This window comes from Microcaecilia unicolor, chromosome 1 (assembly GCF_901765095.1).
Source record: "Microcaecilia unicolor chromosome 1, aMicUni1.1, whole genome shotgun sequence".
NCBI lineage: Eukaryota > Metazoa > Chordata > Amphibia > Gymnophiona > Siphonopidae > Microcaecilia > Microcaecilia unicolor.
This window is the reverse complement of record NC_044031.1, coordinates 708,643,482-708,665,658: the sequence shown is the minus strand read 5'-3', so window position 1 is coordinate 708,665,658 and position 22,177 is coordinate 708,643,482. Positions and strand designations below refer to the sequence as shown.

At 45.0% G+C, this 22,177-nt stretch overlaps 1 protein-coding gene across 2 annotated transcripts in view; it reads right to left on the bottom strand.

The window, feature by feature from the left end:
* Window positions 1-22,177, bottom strand: part of RAB27A (RAB27A, member RAS oncogene family) — a 142,788-nt gene that overhangs the window by 86,675 nt on the left and 33,936 nt on the right. For both annotated transcript variants that reach the window (XM_030189159.1, XM_030189166.1), the window contains exon 2: window positions 625-763. The gene's annotated coding sequence lies outside the window, so the exon portion shown is untranslated. The remainder of the gene's footprint in view (window positions 1-624; window positions 764-22,177) is intronic.

The following is a 22,177-nucleotide window of genomic DNA, read 5'->3' as shown; positions in this document are numbered from 1 at the left end:
TAGGTGTTTTCCTGTCCCCGGAGGGCTCACAATCCAAAGCCATGGAGGGTAGAGTGACTTGCCCAATATCCCAAGGAGCTGCAGTGGAATTTGAACCTAGGCTTCCCTGGTCATCAGTCCACTGTTAACTCTTCCACTCCACTGTGTAAAACAGCTGGATTGCACAAAGCAATCCATCAGGAAATTTTCAGTGATATACTTTTTAACTTAATTTAACAAACTTACCCTCTTGTTTACTAAGCCGCGCAGCAATGCCGACACAGCCATTCAAAAAAATGAATGGGCTGTGTCGGCATTAGCGCACGGCAGCCGCTAGCACAGATTTGTAAACAAGAGGGTTAAAGTGTTCTACTTAAGTATTTTTATTTCTTAATACCAACATACACCTTTTAAGTCAACAAAAGTTAAAAAAAAAAAAAATTTGCGTGGGAAAAATGTATACATCTAGCACAGCACAAAAGAAGGCATTTTCCATAAAATGTCCTTTCCAACAAGCTCCATCAGGAACATTTCCCATGTATGGATCAGAGATGAATTGGCAGGTGTACAGGAACCCTGGTGATACAGGGCCCTCCAATCTCTTTGCATATGAGCAAGAGGTACACCAAAATAAAAAGAACTCACCTTCAGTGAAGGGCAGAATGTAGAAAGCTGTTTTCCCCCCTCCCCAGATACACTGAGAATGATGTGGCAAAGGTTGATGCACTCAGAAAACCTTTGGTGATGGATCCATCTGAGGGAAGCCAGTCTTCATTTGAAGCTCCTAACAGAAAGGGAGGGGAGAAGAATAAAGAGAAAACTTCTCCAGCTCTATACCACTAATTAGAATGCAGCCGCTTATCTTAAGAGGCTTTTTACCACCCTCCCGCCCCTTCAACAAGCAAAACAAGACTTTAAAAGCCATCCTCTTACTGCCAGAGCACAGATAGTCCACCAAATTACTCTCAGCTGTTTGTCATGTGGGCTTGCTGACTGATCAAGTGATTTATTTTTCCTTCCAAAGCTGAGTAGTACCATTAACTGCCTCTTTCTTTACTAGGTACATAATGTGACTTACTGTTATGCTTCTAACCAAACATTTGGACTGAAAGTAGTATTTGAATCTCCTCCCCTCTGCAGAGATGCCAAGTTACCCAGTTCCAGGAGGGAGACTTTTAGGCCAGTCCTGGTTCTCAATTTTCTTCCCAAAGCAGTGTGGGATTTGTAGTCCTTGATTCTGCCCATTGGAATCAGTGTTGCAGGTCCTATAATGCACCAGGATAGGGTTGCCAGAAATTTGGGCCTGGTCCAAATTTTCCCTCCTGTAGCTGAGTAAATTGGAATCTCAGGAGAAGTGTAAAATTAATCAGCTTTCCTCAGGCTGTCAGGCTTGCACTTGGCACAATTGGCAATAACAAATGTTGCTGCTGCCCAGAAACAAAATGGATATAGCTCAAGTCATCCAGGTCCTCTCTTAAATATTTACTGGCCAATTAAATGTCAATATGAAGAGACATGGACATAAAAAATATTAATAGTTTTTATGTGCTTGAAACAAGCACACCTCATGGTGACTATAAATAGTCAGCTCCTCATGGAAAGGATTCAATGTAGACATCTGGGCACAGTAAGATACTGACCTAGCGAAAGTCTAAATCTATATAGAGGCCACCTAAGATTGTCTGAAAGCTTACGGCCGAAACAGAAACTGCAGCTGAAACTCATCACCTGGTTTCTGCTGAAACCGAAAACTGTTTGGTTGTGTGAATGTGAACCACTGAGAGCTGATGGGATTATCAGAGTTTGCAGCCTGCAACCCTCTACTAAACCTACAACATCCAAGCCAGAATATAATAATTTAAATAATGAAAGACCGTATTTATTTCCAAGCAAAATAGCCTCCACAGAAATGGACCACAGCTAATAAAAACTAAAACTAAAAACCATGGTGCTTTTACAGTGGCTAACTTTGCACCATACTTAGAGTGACAGCTGACTTCATAACTCCACAAAGAGGCTAACTCCTAAGGAATTTATCATCCTAAATTTACAGATTTAAATTCCTGCTAAACTTTTGTATCAAAAGCATTTATTTAATTTCCCATAGAAACTATTGTACAAGATCATAACTGCATTACTTGCAATTGCAGTACCAAATAAAAAATACACGAGTACCCTCCCCAGGACTACCTTATAATCCCTGGTGGTTTAGTCAGGGCAAGAGCAATGCTCCAGTCATGGCAGCCATTTGGAGAGCAGAGCCAGAATGGGCAAGAGTAACTGGAGATCGCTCCTGCCTCAACTACACCTCTGGCCTACCAGGGATTGTAAACTAGGCCCAGGCGGGCTTAAAGGGGAAGGCAATCGGGGAAGGGAGGAGGGGCAACTCCTGTCCAGGAGAGGAGGAAGGGTGAGGGAAGGAGGGGAGACAAACTGCACAAAACACAAATTTTTAGCTCCCACTGAAAACATACAGTCATTTGAAGCAAAGTCGGGGCACCATAATTATTTTTGTGATGAGAAATAAGAAGTAAGAGTGAAATTCAAGCATTTTGTTCAATTATGTGAAAACCAGGGGTTTTTTTTCACCTATATCCTTTTTCAAATTGTATCTACACAATAAGTAAAACAGTCAGATTACTAGGTTCTGACCCACCACAATGTAGCAGCAGGATGTCAAAACAACCTGATTAAGAATCCAGACATGCCACTGAAGAGGGGTTACTGCTGTTTGAAATAAATTGTTCACTCATGTTCCTCCACAGCACCAACTGTTGCTCAGTCATGAGTACTGTGCACCTTGGGATGACAAACAGACAAATTGTGAATTCTGCTTGCCATTGAAGACATTTCCAATATATTAATAAGTAAAGTCCACTCTGCTGACTCTCAATTTTTCAACAATCAATTTCTCATGAAATCACCAAAACACAAAAGCCTTAAGACTATGCATGGAAGAGACAGATCCAATAGACTAAAAAGAAATTAACATGTCTTACAGTAACTATTCATAGAACTGAATATAAAAGTGCCAGTTACAGGAAGAAGACTATTCGCTCATGGCACATCATCAGTATCATTCTAAAAAAAATTTACTGTGGGAAATATCCCCCATTACATGTTATTAATTTATTTATTTAAAAAATGTATACCCCGCTTAACTACTAAGCAGTTTACAGCAGAACAATCACAATAAGATACAGATAAAACAACATAAAATACAAAAACAAAATGACTCCTAATACAACATTACCTGCACTATTGAGACCACAAAATTATCATACATTAAAAGCCTTGAGAAAAAGATATGTTTTTAGATCTTTCTTAAACTGCCTCAAAGATGTACAGAATCTCTGTCCAAATGCTAGTCCAGGGCTACTCCCAGTCCTTGAGGTGCACAAGCAGGCCAGGTTTTCAGAATATCCACAATGAATATGCATGAGAAAGATTTGTATGCACTGCCTCCTTGGTATGCAAATCTCTTTTATGCATATTCTTTGTGCATATATTAAAAAACTTGCCTGCCTGTGAAGACCTTGAGAACCGGAACTAAGTAGCTCTGTGCTAGTCCATGGTACAAAAGCAAGGAGTACCAGTGAAAGTATATAAAAAGATCTAATTTTCCAGATCCTGGGAATATACATAAGCAGTTGTAACCCTTACTCCTCCACTGCAACAAATCATGATGCTCACAAAGATCCTACCTGTATCCATTTAGCTGACTGTGGTGCAATGTGCCACAAACCATCACAATATAATCCAAAGTGCACCCACCTGAAGCAACTCAATAAGGTTGGTGTCTGTCTGAGCAGGAAGTACCTCTCATAGATTTATCACTGTACACTTGCACATGCTCAAGTCTCATATCTGTAGGGTCGTATCTGTTTGGTGGCATGTTTGTGATGACACCTGTACACACCTACTGTTGAGGTGGCTAACCTGTGCAAGACAAATCTACAGAATGAGACTATATGACATGCAGAATACTATTGATCAATGATGCCCCTGCAGATAGTTATTGCTTAATGGGACACGATGTCCTCAGATCAGTTTTTCTAACTTATCCAACTTGGACTCAAATAAAAAGTGTACCAAATCCACATCAAAACCAAGCACTGTGGCTGGAACCTCTGTGCTGCAAAACATCAGCCACCAGCTGAAATTCTGTTCAATGGCAGTGGTATGCGCTGCCCTGTCAAAGGTCTATAGTTCATTCCTCAAGTTGTGTCTCCTGCTCCTTGGGTCAAATAGGAATATTGTAGAGGTGGCATTCAGACCCTGAAGGGCATAGACTCATGATTGCTGCTCAAGGTGACACCTAATAGCTAGGTTTAGCATTCATGAATACAGGATTCTGGAACAAGTTCCAGTGAATAGGTCCCTGGCTGAGGATCGATATAAATGATTAGATTAGGTCTACTGGGAAGGGGAGGGATGGAAGATATGAAATAGAGAAAAAAAAAATCCCTGGCTAGTCATCACCTGGTTCTGATGGAACTGGAGGTTCAGTGGAATAGGAGGACTGTCAGGACATAAGAAAAAAAAAATCCACCCAACAAAAAAGAAACACTGGCCCAACAGTGGACAATATTTGCTGAAATCAGTCGCCTCTGAGATCACCCAATGAATTAGGGAGATGAGCATAGGCCGTTATTAAATGGACTTGGGGAAAATCCACTATTTCTGGGATAAGCAGTATAAAATGTTTTGTACATTTTTGGGATCTTGCCAGGTATTTGTGACCTGGATTGGCCACTGTTGGAAACAGGATGCTAGGCTCGATGGACTTTTGGTCTTTCCCAGTATGGCAATACTTATGTACAAGAGATGGTATGCATTTGCTGAAATAAAGCTGCTCATAAACAAACCCCAGGCAGGAAATTCAGGCTATAGCAAGGAGGTGAAAAGCAGATTCTATGCCCGCTTTGAGTGCAAGTGTTTTGTTTACAGTGGTACTTCAGCACTCAAAGCAGAATAAGAGATGGAACATTCTTCCAATGTGAGATAATCATTAACTAAGGTACCCAGTGAGTGCAAAACTGAGATGAAGTTGAACTTTCCTAGTTCCTTGTAGAGACCACTGCTAAGAGGGAAATCACTCTCTTTAACAAGGGTTCTATGCACAGACCTGCCATCCACTTCAGGCTAACCTCTTTGTTAAATTTTGAGTTCTCACTGAAACAGGAAGTTACATTTGCTTACAGTCTCACAAAAATAAGGAAGGCAGTAATGAGGTATCATCGCCTGCAAAGCTTGTGAAATAATTAAGCCAAAGCTCTGTCTTATCAATACGCAAAGAGAAGATCAGACCCAAGAAAAGAAATTCAGCTAACTAATACAAAACAGTCTGTCAGCAGTATTTCAGAACACAGTACAGCTGGATGGATGGCAACATCCAATGTGAAGACCTGCATACAGTGGTAGCCCTGAAAGCAGCATGTACCCCTGTAGTAGCATAAGCAGACCTCCTGGGCAGGGAGTAGATTATATTAGGAATAAGAAGGATCACCAAGCATAAAATTAAAAAAAAGTTCTCTACCCAGTCCTATCAAGCACATTCATGCACTTAAGCCAAGTTTACATCCTGGGTACCCCAGAACGTGAGGGTTTTTCTCCAACTTGTCCCTAAAAGGCACATCATAACTAAGCCTAACCCACCCCATGAAATACCTGTATGCCTATAAATAGTTAAATAGTTCTGACTGGTGCACCTATGAAGAAAGACTATTCAGCTATTCAGCTTGGAGAAGAGACGGCTGAGGGGAGACATGATAGAGGTATATAAAATAATGAGTGGAGTGGAACAGGTGGATGTGAAGCGTCTGTTCACGCTTTCAAAAAATACTAGGACTAGGGGGCATGCGATTAAACTACAGTGTAGTAAATTTAAAACAAATCGGAGAAAAATTTTCTTCACCCAACGTGTAATTAAACTCTGGAATTCATTGCCGGAAAATGTGGTAAAGGCGGTTAGCTTAGCAGAGTTTAAAAAGGGGTTGGACGGTTTCCTAAAGGACAAGTCCATAAACCGCTACTAAACGGACTTGGAAAAATCCAAAATCCCAGGAATAACATGTATAGAATGTTTGTACGTTTGGGAAGCTTGCCAGGTGCCCTTGGCCTGGATTGGCCGCTGTCATGGAGAAGATGCTGGGCTCGATGGACCCTTGGTCTTTTCCCAGTATGGCATTACTTATGGTAACTTCAAACGTCTGCCTGACTGACCACATTTACCTACCACAGAAAAATCAAGCCTCTAGATAACCATATTTCATGAAACACTGCTGTCTTCCCTAACGCATCCAATTTATTGGTATTCCTGCTTTTTTTCCTTTTATGTCTAGAACTTTGGTTTTCACTCTCAGTCGAGGGCCACCAACAAGTCAAGTTTTCAGGATACCTCCAATGAATATGTATGAGAGATCTGCATACAATGGAAATGATCTTTTGGAGCCATTGAGAAATGGGAGTGAAGATCAAGGGTCTAGAACACAGCTCATCAAGCAAGGCCCACAAGCCAATGGCAATGCCCATCATACCCCCCTCCCCCAATACTCCCCAGACAATCCTTGAACCACCCAGCGCCTTTTTCCAGACCTGCATTTCCAAGCACATTGCAGCAGAAGTAAATGTGAAAAGCAATGTAAGACACACAGCCCCTGCCTGTGCTTGGTATATGGTAGTCCCACCTCCCTCGACACAAGAAGTGTGCATCCAGGATGGGAGTCACAGACGCTTAGGGCAGGCATAGTCTGTAAAATCCCACCCAGCCTTTTACTTTCAACTTTGCAGCAAGAAAAAAAGGAATGAAAGGCAATGCTGGACCGAGAGAGAAGGGAACAGATGGAGTAGTGACAGATGAGCAGGTTGGGGGCAGTCAGGAAGAGATGCTGCATATGAATGGCATAGAGAGAAGGGAAGGAGACACTGTGCATGGATGGAAGGGAAGAGACAGAAAACCAGATAGATTTGAGAAGGCGGAAGAAAGATGAACATGAAAGATCAGTGCCAAAGATGAGTACAAATTTTTCTTTCAATAGCATCCCACGATACTTGTAATCTATTTTATACCCAAAATCCATAAGAATGTCAGTTCCTCTGGGCTGTCCTATCTTGGCGGATATAATCAGGGCCAGCGCAACCCGACAAGCATGGTAAGCATGGCAGAGGGGGGGCCGACCTCTGGAGGGCGCCACAAGCCATGCTTACCGCCGCCAGCAGTTCATAGTTCTAGCCCCAGCTGCAGCCCTCAGTCTCCACCTGCCCACCCTCAGCTCCCCAACAGCACTCTTTTTGTTCCTGCCACCCTGCATTTAAATCTGTTTTATTTCACCTCAAAATCAAAGCGGCAGTTGTGGCAGAAGTGAAAGAAGCAGGCCCACCTCGAGCCTTCCCTTCCCTCTCAGTATCCCGCCTTCTTCTGATGTAATTTCATGTTTTCACGAGGGCAGGACACTGTGAGGGAAGGGAAGGCTCGAAGCGAGCCTGCATCTTTCACTGCTGCCACCACTGCCGTTTTGACTTTGAGGTAAAATAGATTTAAACGCAGGACGGCAGGAATAAAAAGGGGGCTGTTGCAGGAGAAGAGGGTGGGCAGGTGAGGGGGCTGGGGTTGGAACTGGAGCTCGGGAGATGAAAAGGGGACAGGTGTGTGCTGAGCCGAATAGTTAGACCTGGATGGGAGGGGAGGAGAGAGAAGAGAGAGGAAAATTGCTGGACATGGACGTATGGAGCGAAGGACAGGGGAGAGAGGAGAGTTGCTGGACATGGACAGATGGAGGGGAGGGCAGGAGAAATGCTGGACATGGATGGAGGGGAAGGGAGAGAGGAGAAATGCCAGGGATGGAGGGGAGGGAAGACAGAGGATGGAGATGCACATGGATAGGGTGAGAGAGGAGAAATGCTGAACATAGATGGAGAGGAGGGAAGACAGAGGAAGGAGATGCACATGGATAGAGGGGAGAGAAGAAATGCTGGAAATGGATGGAGGGGAGGGAAGACAGAGGAAGGAGATGCAGCCCTTATGGCCACTCTTGACATTGCAGCTTTATATATAAACATTCCTCAATAAGATGCTATAGAAGTGATAAAACTTAATTTACAAGCTTTGCCACAATAGCCCCCACTTTGGCCTGGCTGTATGTCACCAGATTCAAGGATGTCTTCCTGTATACATCTTCTCTATACTTCTGCAGGCACTTATTGTGTTGGAAGCGTTACATAGATGACATTTTTTTTTAATATGGACTGATACTGAACAATCTTTTCAACAGTTCATAGTGTGGTTAATACTAATTCTAAAGCACTTCCATTTCTTAACATTATGATACACTTAAAAGATGGGAAATTTGTTACTACGATTTACAGGAAGACTACCAATAGAAATACTTTCTTGCATTACACGAGTCAACATCCAAAACATTTCAGAAACAATCTTCCTATGGGGCAGTTTCTGAGACTCCAGCGATTGTGCACTAATGCTATGGAATATAAACAAAAAACAGAAATAATGGTAATGCGATTCTTGGAATGGGGTTATCCACAAAAAGTTATTCGTAAGGCATACAAAAGGGCATTGTATGCCAATATTTATTGTTTCAACCTTCAAATAGTAAAAGTGATCCAAGAAAGGTATGTGTTTTACTATAGTCAGACCTGGCATTTAAAATTAAACACTTTATTAAGAATCATTGGTATATAATGAAGAAGCACCAAGTTTTTCAAAGTCCCCCCCCCCCCCCTTTTGCCTTTTCTAGGAGCAAGAATCGCAACTTATTGAATGAACCCCAGCAGCGGAGATTGGTGGATGTCATACTGCATGTGGTCAATGTACAGTGTGTCAACACACTATGGACACAAAAGTGGTGGAACACATGAATAATCACAAACGACATCGTCTTAAAATGAAGACAGATTGCACTACTGAGCATGCTGCCTAAAACATAGACAAAAAAAACATGTAAAGTATATGTTGGACAAACAAGTAGAAAAGTGCAGAACATCTGAGTCGCCTCAGAACCAGGGTAACAGAAACTCCCCTAGTTCAACACTGGCAAACATTCTTTAATTGATTTACAATCTGTAGTGGTAGAAACCTGCAAAAGGGAGAGAGGGGGGTGACACGGCTCTGATACTTGTGGAGACGTGAGCAATACTGGTTTTACCACTGGGATACTACAGAACTCAACGGGCTCAATTGGGAGGTGGAATGGTGGGTGTTTCTGTAAAGTCTTCATTTGAAATAAGTGTATATATTTTTATTGGGTTTTTTTCAATTTTACAAGTGGTATTTAGTTTATATTTCAGCCAAGATTACAGGGTCACGGATATTTTCAAATTTTTTTTAATTTTCCTGCAGTTGGTCACATGCCCTGACAGGCTAAATAGGGGCCATTTCCTTTTCTTCCATGTGGAGAAGGGGCGGAGGAGCATTCCAGAGAGTGGGACCTATGAAGCTGAAAGAAGACTCCCAAGAAATTGTTAGGAGAAAGGAAGGGAGGGAAGGTACAACTAACAAGTTCGCAATGGAAGAATGAAGAGAGCGCGCAGGGGTATAAGGGAGTATGTCAGAGTGAAGGTAAGCAGGCGCAGTCAGGGAACATATTCAGCACTTCAGCGGCTATGGGTTACTGCAAAAAAATAGGACCAACCTGTATGCAGTCCTATTATGCAGTTAACTTGGCCAGTTAAGTGCTGAATATCATCAATTAACGGGCCAAGTGTTAACTCTGCCCCCCCCACCCCCAAAATGCACCCAAAATATCCAGTTTTCAGTTCAGTACTAACCAGTTATTTTCAGCAGCACTAACTGGTTAAGTACCGCTGAAAATTAGCAGTTAGCTCCAAACAGGAGATTTAAACAGCCAGAAGCCATTTTTGGCCCATTAAATCTCTTTGAATATCAACCTCTTTGCAAATAAGACTAAATGGGGGGTACCAAATTCTTGCGGTGTCTGTGCTACTTGATCTAGCACCAGCAGCAAGCTGTCCATGTCAGGACAACCACTCAAGGAGAGTTTTGCTGACAAAGGGCAAGTGGATGTTACTTGTGGACATGCATGGAGTCTTTACTTGCAGGCCACAGTGTTTCACACTCATTGCTTTCTTCTTCCTAGAAACCCCTTCTTCTTCTGCTGCTTACTTGATGGCCAACAAATTCTTATAATGCTGTGGAAGTGTCCTTGCCCCAAAGGCACACCCTGAACTTCTCCTACTGCCAACTTTGTAAGATGCTATCTCTGTAAGGTACTGCTAATTCCCATAAGCAGCAAGAAATCTATTTTATTCTTTTAGGATGCTGCCAGGTATTTGTGGCCTGATTGGCCACTGTTGGTAACAGGATACAAGCAAGGTACAGTGCCCCCCGGGTGCACGGAGCCGCCAATAACATGGCGCCGTGCCCCAACAGGCCTGCGCGCCAAAGACAGCGGGAAGAGCGAGGCGTGGTGGGCTAGTTCCCGCCTCGTGAGACACTCCCCGCTGAGAAGGGCCGGAAGAAAAGGGGTTTAAATACCCCTGGGCGGAGCCCAGACGCCCTCTTCCAGCATCCGGGCAGCAGCCTGCAACAAGCGGGGTACCCAAGCCTCATGATGTAAGCTAGGCAGCTGGGATAGCTGCGCTTACGGTTGAGCTCCCTTGCTATACGGTGGGGAGCTCTGTTTACGGTTGGTCAGTCTTGCTATGACGGCGGACTGGGTTGGCTACTAAGCCGGAAGGTGATTGGCTTGGGTATACCCAGGGTTATGATGTTTATGATGTTGTTTGTATTTAAACTAAAGCTGCGTCCTAGTTGTGCCATATTAAGAAAATACCATGTGTCTCGTTTGTTATTATGCGATATCATGAATACCCTTAGACCCGAGGGGTCTCGGTTGCCTATGTTATGGGCTGGATAGAGCTTCAGTCGGTCACAGTACAGCAATCCTTATGGACTTACATCTGCCACCATTAATGAAGCAGATGCTGTTACACTGGATGCTGTCACACAATGTTTTCTACAGCAGCAATGTTGCATGAGCAGAGGCGTATCTGCGTGGGGCCACAGGGGCCTGGGCCCCCGCAGATTTCGCCCTGGCCCCCTCCCCGCCGTCATCCCTCCCCCAGACGCCGAACTGGATTCAACCAATCAGCACTGCAGCGTTCCTTCCTTGAAGCACATGGCCACGGAGGAACTTCGGAAGACGAAATATGGAGATTGCGGGTCGGACCTCGGCTGGCGGGGGTTGGGGCCCCCCGCCAGCAAAAGTAAGCATCGGGGGAGGGTTGACGGCGGGGAGGGGGTGGAGAGAGGCAGAGGCGGCGGCGGCGGCGGCGGCGGAGGGGGGAGGGAGGCAAAAATGTGCCCCCCCCTCTCTGGCTCTGGCCCCCCCTACCGCCGGATTCCAGATACGCCCCTGTCATGAGCATGAAGATGCCAGAAGGCACTCAGAAAAGAAGGAACCATCAGCAGGGCAAATCAGATCAGACTTCTCAACAGCAGCTGAACTTGCCAGTGTGGTCCTAGAGGAGGCCATCAGGTGCCTCTCTGAGGTAATCTACCTTGACCTTCTTCAGCAGTGATGTACAATATTGGAAAAGAGAGGCTGGTGCTGTGAAATACTACTGTTGACTCCTAGGCCCAGGACCTCAATTATATGCAAAACTGCTGTTTTCCACCCTAGGACTATGAACCATTGCGAACTCTTGTTCCTTTGCGTTACAGCATCCCATTCTGCCCTTACCAGTTCTTATTTTTAAGTTCATTCTGTTTGAATCTGAAGAAAGGAGTGTAAAATTCCAAAAAGCTGGTCTGGAAATCCATTAAAAAAAAAAAGGGCATCGCCTCTTTGTTTTAGCTTTATTTTAAAATTTTCTATCACTTATACTAGTACCAAATACTTGTTTCAAAGTGATTTACAGAAAAATACATCCATAATACTTGTTTAAAGTGGCTTACATAAATATATGTTCATAATCAACACATCATACAGTAAAGATACAATAAAACAACATTCCATATACACATTATTGCCATATCCTGAGACTACTATCAGGCTTATTTTCGAAAGGGAAGGACACCCATCTTTCGACACAAATTGGAAGATGGGCGTCCTTCTCACAGGGTCGCCCAAATCGGCATAATCGAAAGCCGATTTTGGGAGTCCCCAACTGCTTTCCGTCGCGGGGACGACCAAAGTTCCCAGGGGCATGTCGGAGGCGTAGCGAAGGTGGGAATTGGGTGTGCCTCCTAACACATAGGCATCCTCGACCCATAATGGAAAAAAAGGGCGTCCTTGATGAGCATTTGGACGACTTTACTTGGTCCAGTTTTTCTTACGACCAAGGCACAAAAAGGTGCCCGAACTGACCAGATGACCAGCGAAGGGAATCATGGATTACCTCCCCTTACTCCCCCAGTGGTCACTAACCCCCTCCCACCCTCAAAAAAGAACTTTAAAAATATGTCGTGCGAGCCTCAAATGTCATACTCAGGTCCATCACAGCAGTATGTAGGTCCCTGGAGTAGTTTTAGTGGGTGCAGTGCACTTCAGGAAGGCGGACCCAGGCCCACCCTCTCCTACCTGTTACACCTGTAGTGGTAAATGTGAGCACTCCAAAACCCACCAGAAACCCACTGTACCCACATCTAGATGCCCCCCTTCACCCGTAAGGGAAAGGGAAATGGGACTTGATATACCACCTTTCTGAGGTTTTTGCAACTACATTCAAAGCGGTTTACATATATTCAGGTACTTATATTTTGTACCAGGGGCAATGGAGGGTTAAAGTGACTTGCCCAGAGACACAAGGAGCTGCAGTGGGAATCGAACTCAGTTCCCCAGGATCAAGTCCACTGCACTAACCACTAGGCTACTCCTCCAGGGCTATGGTAGTGGTGTACAGTTGTGGGTAGTGGGTTTTGGGGGGTTTAGAGGGCTCAGCACACAAGGTAAGGGAGCTATGTACCTGAGAGCTTTTTCTGAAGTCCACTGCAGTGCCTCCTAGGGTGCCCGGTTGGTGTCCTGGCATGTCAGGGGGACCAGTGCACTATGAATGCTGGCTTCCTCCCACGACTAAAGGGCTTGCATTTGGTCATTTCTGAGATGGGCGTCCTTGGTTTCCATTATCGCCGAAAATCAGAAACGACCAAGTCTAAGGACGACCATCCCTAGAGACGACCTAAATGTCAAGATTTGGGCGCCCCCGACCATATTATCGAAACGGAAGATGGACGCCCATCTTGTTTCGATAATACAGGTTTCCCCGCCCCTTCACTGGGATGTCCTGCAAGGACGTCCTCAGGAAAACTTGGGCACCCCTTTCAATTATGCCCCTCCACAGCTTACACACTATGACAATCATTATATTCCAGCTCCCCTTCATTGAGCTATCCAACCTGAAAAAAAAAAAACAGGTTTTTAACTTATTTTTAAACAGTTATAAATTAAATTTCCATCCCGAGGTCTTTGGGGAGAGCATTCCAGCAAGTAGGTGCCATAATAGGGAACATCCCACTGCTGCTCCTTGTGATCTTAGGCAAGTCACTTACCCTCCATTGCCTCAGGTACAAACTTAGATTGTGAGCCCTCCTGGGACAGAGAAATATCCAATGTACCTGAATGCAACTCACCTTGAGCTACTACTGAAAAAGGTGTGAGTAAAATCTAAATAAATAAATAATAAATCCTTTATCTTAATCATACAACTTTTATTTCCTTTTCAAAAGGGACTTAAATCTTTTTTATTGAATTTTAAATCAATACAAAAACAATAAGAAAACAAAATCGCACAACATGTCATATAAACTAAATGGTAACAACAAAAATATTAAGAGTAATATTAATAACACTGAGTGAGAATAAATGCACAATATATGTGAAGTATCTTCATGAAGCGGAATCACAAAATTTTAATAACAGATCCCAAACTTTTTAAAAACAATCTAAAGTGTTCTGATGTTCCACTATTATCCTTTCATATGTAACTATTACATATAGAGGGACTTCCAACAGAAAATCTTGACTAGACCTCAAATTCCTACCTGAAATGTATCTTTTCCGCCTATCATATAGCTTGGGCTTACAATTTCAGGGCTTTAAAAGTCAACGGCAAGATTTTGAATGTAAACTCTTGATAAAATTGGGAGCCAGTGAAGTTCCCTCAAAATAGTGGGATATACTCTCATATTTTGTGCTACCCTGCATTCTGTATCAATTGTACCGTCCTAAACTACATTTTAGAAAGCCCTAACAAGACGAATCTGACTACAGTGGTCCATGCCATAACAACATCATGACTAGACTACTGTAATGCCCTATTCACTGGTCAAACCAAAAAGAGTCTGCATCAGCTCCAACTAATTCTGAATACTTTAGAACAACTGATAGAAGGCTGCAGGTGGCATGACCACATCACACCCTTCTAGCAAAAACTACACTGGCTACTAGTACCTTACAGGGCTAAATTTAAAATGCTATGTTTGATTTTCAAGGTCCTCAGACAAAATGGACCAGAGTACTTTAAGAGTAAGTTAGCCCCTTATACATCTTTGAAACCTCCAAGGTCCTCTCAAGGACCATCACTATCTGTGCCCTCATCAAAAAAATTGTATGATGTGATACCCACCAGTGAGCCTTCTCAGGGATAGCCCCTACACTCTGAAATTTACTCCCAGAGGAGCTATGTCTAACCAAGACTACCTCTACATTAAGAAGCAGGTGAAAGCCTGGCTCTTCTCCCAAGTCATGAATACATAGGGTGACTGACTATATAGCACTCTTCACCTGGACTAGCTTATATCCTGTTTAACTGTACAAAGAACTTGCCCTAAGTTTAGCCACCCATCTATTTATACCAACTGACTGTACTACCCTTTATTATTAATGATTTAATATTGTTTAATAAATCATTGGAAACAGAAGAGGTTCCGTGGGATTGGAGAACGGCGGATGTGGTCCCTCTTCACAAAAGTGGTGATAGGGAAGAAGCTAGAAACTACAGGCCGGTAAGCCTCACTTCAATTATTGGAAAAGTAATGGAAGCGATGCTGAAGGAAAGGATAGTAAATTTCCTGGAAGCCAATAAGTTGCAAGATCCAAGACAACATGGTTTTACCAAAGGGAAATCGTGCCAAACGAATCTCATTGAATTCTTTGACTGGGTGACTGGAGAATTAAATCAGGGATTTACCTAGATTTCAGCAAAGCTTTTGACACGGTTCCCCACAGGAGGCTCTTAAATAAACTTGACGGGCTGAAGATAGGACCCGAAGTGGTGAACTGGATAAGGAACTGGTTGACGGACAGACGCCACAGGGTGGTGGTGAATGGAATTTGCTCGGAGGGAAAGGTGACTAGTGGAGTGCCTCAGGGATCAGTGCTGGGGCCAATTCTGTTCAATATATTTGTGAGTGACATTGCTGAAGGGTTAGAAGGTAAAGTTTGCCTTTTTGCGGATGATACTAAGATTTGTAACAGAGTGGACGCCCGGGAGGGAGTAGAAAACATGAAAAAGGATCTGCGAAAGCTAGAAGAATGGTCTAAGGCTTGGCAATTAAAATTCAATGCGAAGAAATGCAAAGTGATGCACTTAGGGAGTAGAAATCCACGGGAGACGTATGTGTTAGGTGGTGAGAGTCTGATAGGTACCGACGGGGAGAGGGATCTTAGGGTGATAGTATCTGAGGATCTGAAGGCGACGAAACAGTGTGACAAGGCGGTGGCCGTAAGTAGAAGGTTGCTAGGCTGTATAGAGAGGGGAGTGACCAGCAGAAGAAAAGAGGTGTTAATGCCCCTGTACAAATCGTTGGTGAGGCCCCACCTGGAGTATTGTGTTCAGTTTTGGAGGCCGTATCTTGCTAAGGATGTAAAAAGAATTGAAGCGGTGCAAAGAAAAGCTACGAGGATGGTATGGGATTTGCGTTACAAGACATATGAGGAGAGACTTGCTGACCTGAACATGTATACCCTGGAGGAAAGGAGAAACAGGGGTGATATGATAGAGACGTTCAAATATTTGAAAGGTATTAATGCGCAAACGAACCTTTTCCGGAGACGGGAAAGTGGTAGAATGAGAGGACATGAAATGAGATTGAAGGGGGGCAGACTCAAAAAAACTGTCAGGAAGTATTTTTTCACGGAGAGTGGTGGATGCTTGGAATGCCCTCCGCGGGAGGTGGTGGAGAGGAAAACGGTAACGGAATTCAAACATGAGTGAGATAAACAAAGGAATCCTGTTCAGAAGAAATGGATCCTCGGGAGCTTAGCCGAGATTGGGTGGCAGAGCCGGTGGTGGGAGGCGGGGCAGACATACGGTCTTGTGCCAGAGCCGGTGGTGGGAGGCGGGGCAGACTTGTACGGTCTGTGCCCTGAAAATGACAGTTACAAATCAAGGTAAGATATACACAAAAAATAACACATATGAGTTTGTCTTGTGGGCAGACTGGATGGACAGTGCAGGTCTTTTTCTGCCATCATCTACTATGTTACCCATCTTGTCCCCATTTATATATCTGCACTTGGCCCCTCGACTACATAGTAAGCTGTATTGTAGAAAACCTTTACTTTCGTAGCTATATGTTATTTAAATGCTCTAATGTGTGCTTATTCGATGTTTCATTAGTATTATGTTGACATCATATTACATCTCTGTTAATTGAATTTCAATGCTGTTAAATATGTATATTTTTGATACTGTTTCATGGTAGTCCTGTTATAAGGCTTTAATTTGCTGTTTTCAAGATTATCTCATTTATTGTATTTATGTTTATATTTGATTATTTTTACTATTGCTATGCTGTTAATAAAATTAACAAAGTTTTATGTTAAACTGTACCTGCTGTACACTGCTTTGGATGAATCTCTTCATAAAGGCAGTTAATAAATCCCAAAAATCAATAAATAAATACAACGAAGGTTTCAACCACCTTAGCCACTGCAACTTCCCATGAACTATCTTGACTAGTTGCTGAACATGCATCACAAAATGTTTTGTTTGCTGGCATGTGTTTTCATTATTTCATGGATTAGCAGGCTATACATTTTCATGACATAACTAAAAGTGGCTTAAGTTCCTATTAATACTCACATTCTCATGACATACCAGCATTTTTTGAGAGTAACCTTAAAGAATGTCAAACTGTACTAACCAAAGGCAGTTTGTACTTACTTATAACATCTTCCACAAAGTCACGAGACTTATACAGTTGCCACATGCCCAAACAAAACAAACAAAAAAATCCCTCCTTTAGTTTTAAGGAGATCTTTCATCTCTTCAGCAACAGCACAACAGAAAGCAAAACACAACAATATTTTCTGTTTGTAATCCAAATTAAAACATATTTTAGTGTTTTCCTGGATGGTGGGAGCTGTGGAGAGAGACATCTATGAGAAGCCCCAATAAAAGAAAAAGATTGAATTGATTGGAACACAGCACTCCTGCTGCTCTCACTTTCAGAGTTACCAACTGGCAATAAACTAGAGAAGATAAACACCTCAGCAAACAGGTTACAGATGTGCAGCCATTTCAAACCAAAAAGGATTTCTATGAGTCTCCAGATCTGCTGTCTCCCAACAAAAATGGTACCTAGAAATCCTAAAAAAAAAAAAAATGAAGGTAGTAGACTTTGGCCATTTGATCCAGGAAGCTCCTGCCCAAGTTCTCTTCATAGGCCACGGGGGAAAGGCATAGAGCAGGCCCCTGGGCCAAGGTTGTAGAAGAGCATTGATGCCTTCCGAGCCCAGCTCTCTTCCCCTGCTTAAGAAACGGGGAGCCTTCACATTGAATACAGTGGCCATTAAGTCCATCACCGGCATTCCCCTACGGGCAGCTATCTGATCGAAGGCCAGAGGGGAGAGTGTCCACTCCCCCGGCTCCAACTGATGGCAACTGAGAGAGTCCGCTTGCACATTCTGTGACCCCACTATATGAGCCGCCGTCAAGAGAGAGAGATGAGTCTCTGCCCAACGGCAGATCAGGGCCGCCTCGAACGCTAGTGGTGCACTCCTGGTGCTCCCCTGAGGGTTCACATAAGCGACCACCGTCGCATTGTACGAGAGAACTCGAACCGGGCAACCACGGGGAAGAGACAGAAACTTCCGAAGGGCCAGATGAATCGCCCGCAACTCCAAGCGATTGATGACCAAGAAGCCTCCATCGAGGTCCAAATGCCCTGGGCCGTCTGTTGGAGGCAATGAGCCCCCCCAACCAGACAGCGATGCATCCATGGTCATGATCTTCCATTCTGGGGTTTGCAGAGGAATGCCCGACACCAGATTCTTTTGAATGAACCACCAGTGCATGATTGTGTGCAGACAGATCGAACATGGCACCCGAACCTCGTAATCCTCCAAGAGAGGAGACCAACGGCTCAGAAGGTGCCACCGCAGGGGGTGCATGTGAGCTCTGGCCCACTTTATGACGTCTAAGGTCAGGGCCGTGCCAACACGGTAAGTGGGGTAAGCACCACAGGGGGGTGCCGCTACGGTGCTGCGCCACCATACTGCTTGGGGGTTTAAATGTTTAATTTACCTCAGTCGCAGCATTCGCATCATTTCAAAACCCTGCCCGTCTCTAGCTTTCCCTCTTTTCGTGAGTTTGTTCCCTCAGAGTCCCGCCCTCAAGGAAATGACGTCAGAACGCGGGACTCTGAGGCCGAACGAACTCACGAAGAGAGGGAAAGCTAGAGACGGGCAGGGTTTTGAAATGATGCGAACGCTGGGTGGGGGGGGGGGGTGCTCCACTGGCACTGCAGTCAGCCCTCGTCTCCTGCCACCTGCCTTTAAAGAAAAAGATGTGAAGCAGCGTGGCAGGCAGCGCCTCGCATCTGCCCTGCTTGTAAACGAAGTAAATCGCCATTCTCCTCGTTGTCGTCGGGCCTTCACTCACTGGGTCATGCCCTCGCGGAAATAGGAAGTTACCTCAGAGGAGCGCGGGACCCAGTGAGTGAAGGCCCGACGACGAGGAGGAGAAGGAGAATGGAGATTTACTTCATTTACAAGCAGGGCAGATGCGAGGCGCTGCCTGCCACGCCGCTTCACACCTTTTTCTTTAAAGGCAGGTGGCAGGAGACAAGGGCTGTCCTGCCTGGACAAAGCTGATGGTCGGGTCGGGGTTTCAAATGGGAGAAGGGGGATAGGGAGGGAGCTTCTCAGATGGGAGAAGGGGGTGGGGGCTTCTCAGATGGGAGTGGAGCTAAAACTGGGGGCTGAAAAAAGGTGCAGAGAGAGAGAGAGAGAGAGGGGACAGATCTTGGATGGATGGATGGATGGATGGGGGGGAGAGGGATAGCAAATGGTGGATTGAAGGGGCAGAGAGAAAGGGCAGACTGTGGATGGAAGGGATAGAAAGGGTAGACAGTGAATGGAAGGGGGGGAGAGAGAGGGCAGACGGGCAGATGGTGGATGGAAGGGGCAGAGAGAGGGCAGATGTGCATGGAAGGGGCAGGGGAGAGCGGAGGGTTGCTGGACATGGATGGAGGGGAGGGAAGGGAAGACAGGAAGGAGATGCACATGGATGAAGGGGAGAAATTCTGGACATGGATGGAGGAGAGGGAAGACAGAGGAAGGCGATGCAGATGGATGGAGGGGAAGGGAGAGAGAAGAAATGATTGACATGGATGGAGGAGAGGGAAGAGAGAGGAAGGAAATGAGATGAGGGAAAAGGGAGAAAACCTGCACATGGATGGAGAAAATAGGCAGAAGCTGGATCCACTGGACAGTCAAGTCTGCAGAGGATCCAGCTTTTACTTACGGATGTAAGGCAAGAAATGAAGAAGAAAGGAGGAAAGTAAAGAAATAAATGGAAAGTAAGACCTGGAAATGGAGTTAAGAGGACAGATAGCAGCAAAATCAGGTACTGGGCCAGCATGATCAGAAAAAAGTCATGAGACAACAAAGGAAGAAAAAAAAATCATTTTATTTTCATTATAGTGTTTGGAATATGTCCACTTTGATAATCAGGTGCTCAATGTTAAAAGTTTATATTTATTTACTTATTTATGGCATTTTATGCTAGAAGGGGGGGGGGCAACTGATAGTCTGCAGGGGGGCACCAAAGACCCTAGGCACGGCCCTGTCTAAGGTGGAGGCCATGGAATGCAGAACTTGTACACAGTCCTAAGCCCACAGGTTCAGAGTTTGGAACAGAGCTCGCAACTGACCCTGCAACCGCTGTGCTCGAGCTGAAGGAAGAGAAACTATGCCTGTTCGGGTACCAAAGCACACTCCCAAGTATTCCAGCATCTAGGAGGGTGAAAGGCTGCACTTTGGGAAGTTGATCACCCAACCAAGCGATTGAAGCAACCCAACCACTCTGTCGGTTGCCCGTCAACTCTCCTCGAAAAGAAGACGCCCACACAAGCCAGTCATCTAGCTAAGGATGGCCTTGAATCCCTTCCTTTCTGAGATGACAAGGACCTTGGAAAAGGTCCGAGGTGCTATGGCTAGGCCGAAGGGCACCTCTCCACTCTCATCTCTCCCTACATTTCTCCCCGGGAACTCCGTTCACTGGGTAAATCTCTCTTATCTGCACCCTTCTCCTCCACTGCTAACTCCATTCTTTTTATCTTGCTGCACCATATGCCTGGAATAGACTTTCTGAGCCAGTACATCAAGCTCCATCTCTGGCAGTCTTAAGCTAAAAGCCCACCTTTTTTATGCTGCTTTTAACTCCTAACCCTTATTCACTTGTTCAGAACCCTTATTTTATCACCCTCACTTTAATATTCCCTTATCTCTTATTTGTCCTGTTTGTCTGTCCTAATTAGATTGTAAGCTCTATCGAGCAGAGACTGTCTCTTCATGTTCAAGTGTACAGCGCTGCGTACATCTAGTAGCGCTATAGAAATTATAAGTAGTAGTAGTAGTAGTAGCTTTGAATTGAAAATGACGACCAAGCACTACAAAGCGAAGGAAACGCCTGTGGGGAGGCCAAATTGGAATGTGTAAATAGGCCTCTGAGATCGAGAGACGTCAAAAACTCCCCTGGCTGTACCGCTGCGATCACAGAGAGGAGGGTTTCCATGCGGAAATGCTGAAACCGTAAGGACCTGTTGACAAACTTGAGATCTAGGATGGGTCGCCAAGAACCACCTTTTTTGGCATCACAAAATAAATGGAGTATCGACCGCACCCCTCTTTCTGCTGGAGGTACAGGCTGATGGCTCCCAGTCATTGTAAGTTGAGGAGGGTGTGACGAACTGCCCGCAACTTGGCAGGAGATTTGCAAGGAGATTCCAGAAACGAGTCTACTATCAGACGAGCCAATTCCAACTTGTAGCCGTCTCTGATAACCTCCAAGACCCATCCGTCGGACGTTACCCTGGTCCACTCCACCAGGAATAGGGACAGCCTGCCCCCAATAACCGGGCCCCATCATTGGGCGGACCTGGCTGTGGGCTGGTTTCTGTTACCAGAAAGGAAGGCCCGCCTGTCACCTCGAAAGGGCTGAGGTCTCTGAGAAGACCTTGCTCTCTGAAAAGAGGCCCCGTGACCTCGACGGTAACGACGTATATCCCTAAACTTAGGTCTAGGTCCTGCCGGTCACACAAATTTGGACCTATCCTCCGGGAGGTGCTGGCTCTTAGAGTCACCGAGGTCCTTCACAATCTGTTCTAGGTCTGTCCCAAACAAAAGCTTTCCCCTAAAAGGAAGCCTTGTCAGCCGTGACTTACAGGCCACATCTGCAGCCCAATGTTGCAACCACAGCCAGTGATGCGCGGTGACCGCTAGGGAAACCTCCTTCACCGAAGCCCTCAAAAGATCATAAAGAAGATCCGCAAGGAAGGCTAAACCGGACTCTAAGGCCAGCAAAACAGCCACGAGGTCCTCCGGAGAGGAGGCTTCCTGTACCCACGATAAGCATGCCTGCGCCGCATAGGAGCCACAAACTGAAGCTTGCAGGGAACGTGCTGCTACTTCAAAGGACAGCTTCAAGCAAGTCTCCAACTTACGATCCTAAGTGTCCTTGAGCGCCATCTACCCTCCACAGGGAGAGTGGTTTTCTTAGTGACCGCTGTGATTAATGAATCCACCATAGGAACCTTCAGCAAGACTAAGTCAGCAGCAGGCAGCGCATAAAGATGCTACATAGCTCTAGCAATCTTAAGCCCACTGTCCGGCGTATCCCACTGCGCTGAAATAAGGATTTTCATGGCCTCATGCACATGAAAAGAACGAGGTGGGCATTTGATGCCAGACATAATAGAGGGCACCGGACCTGT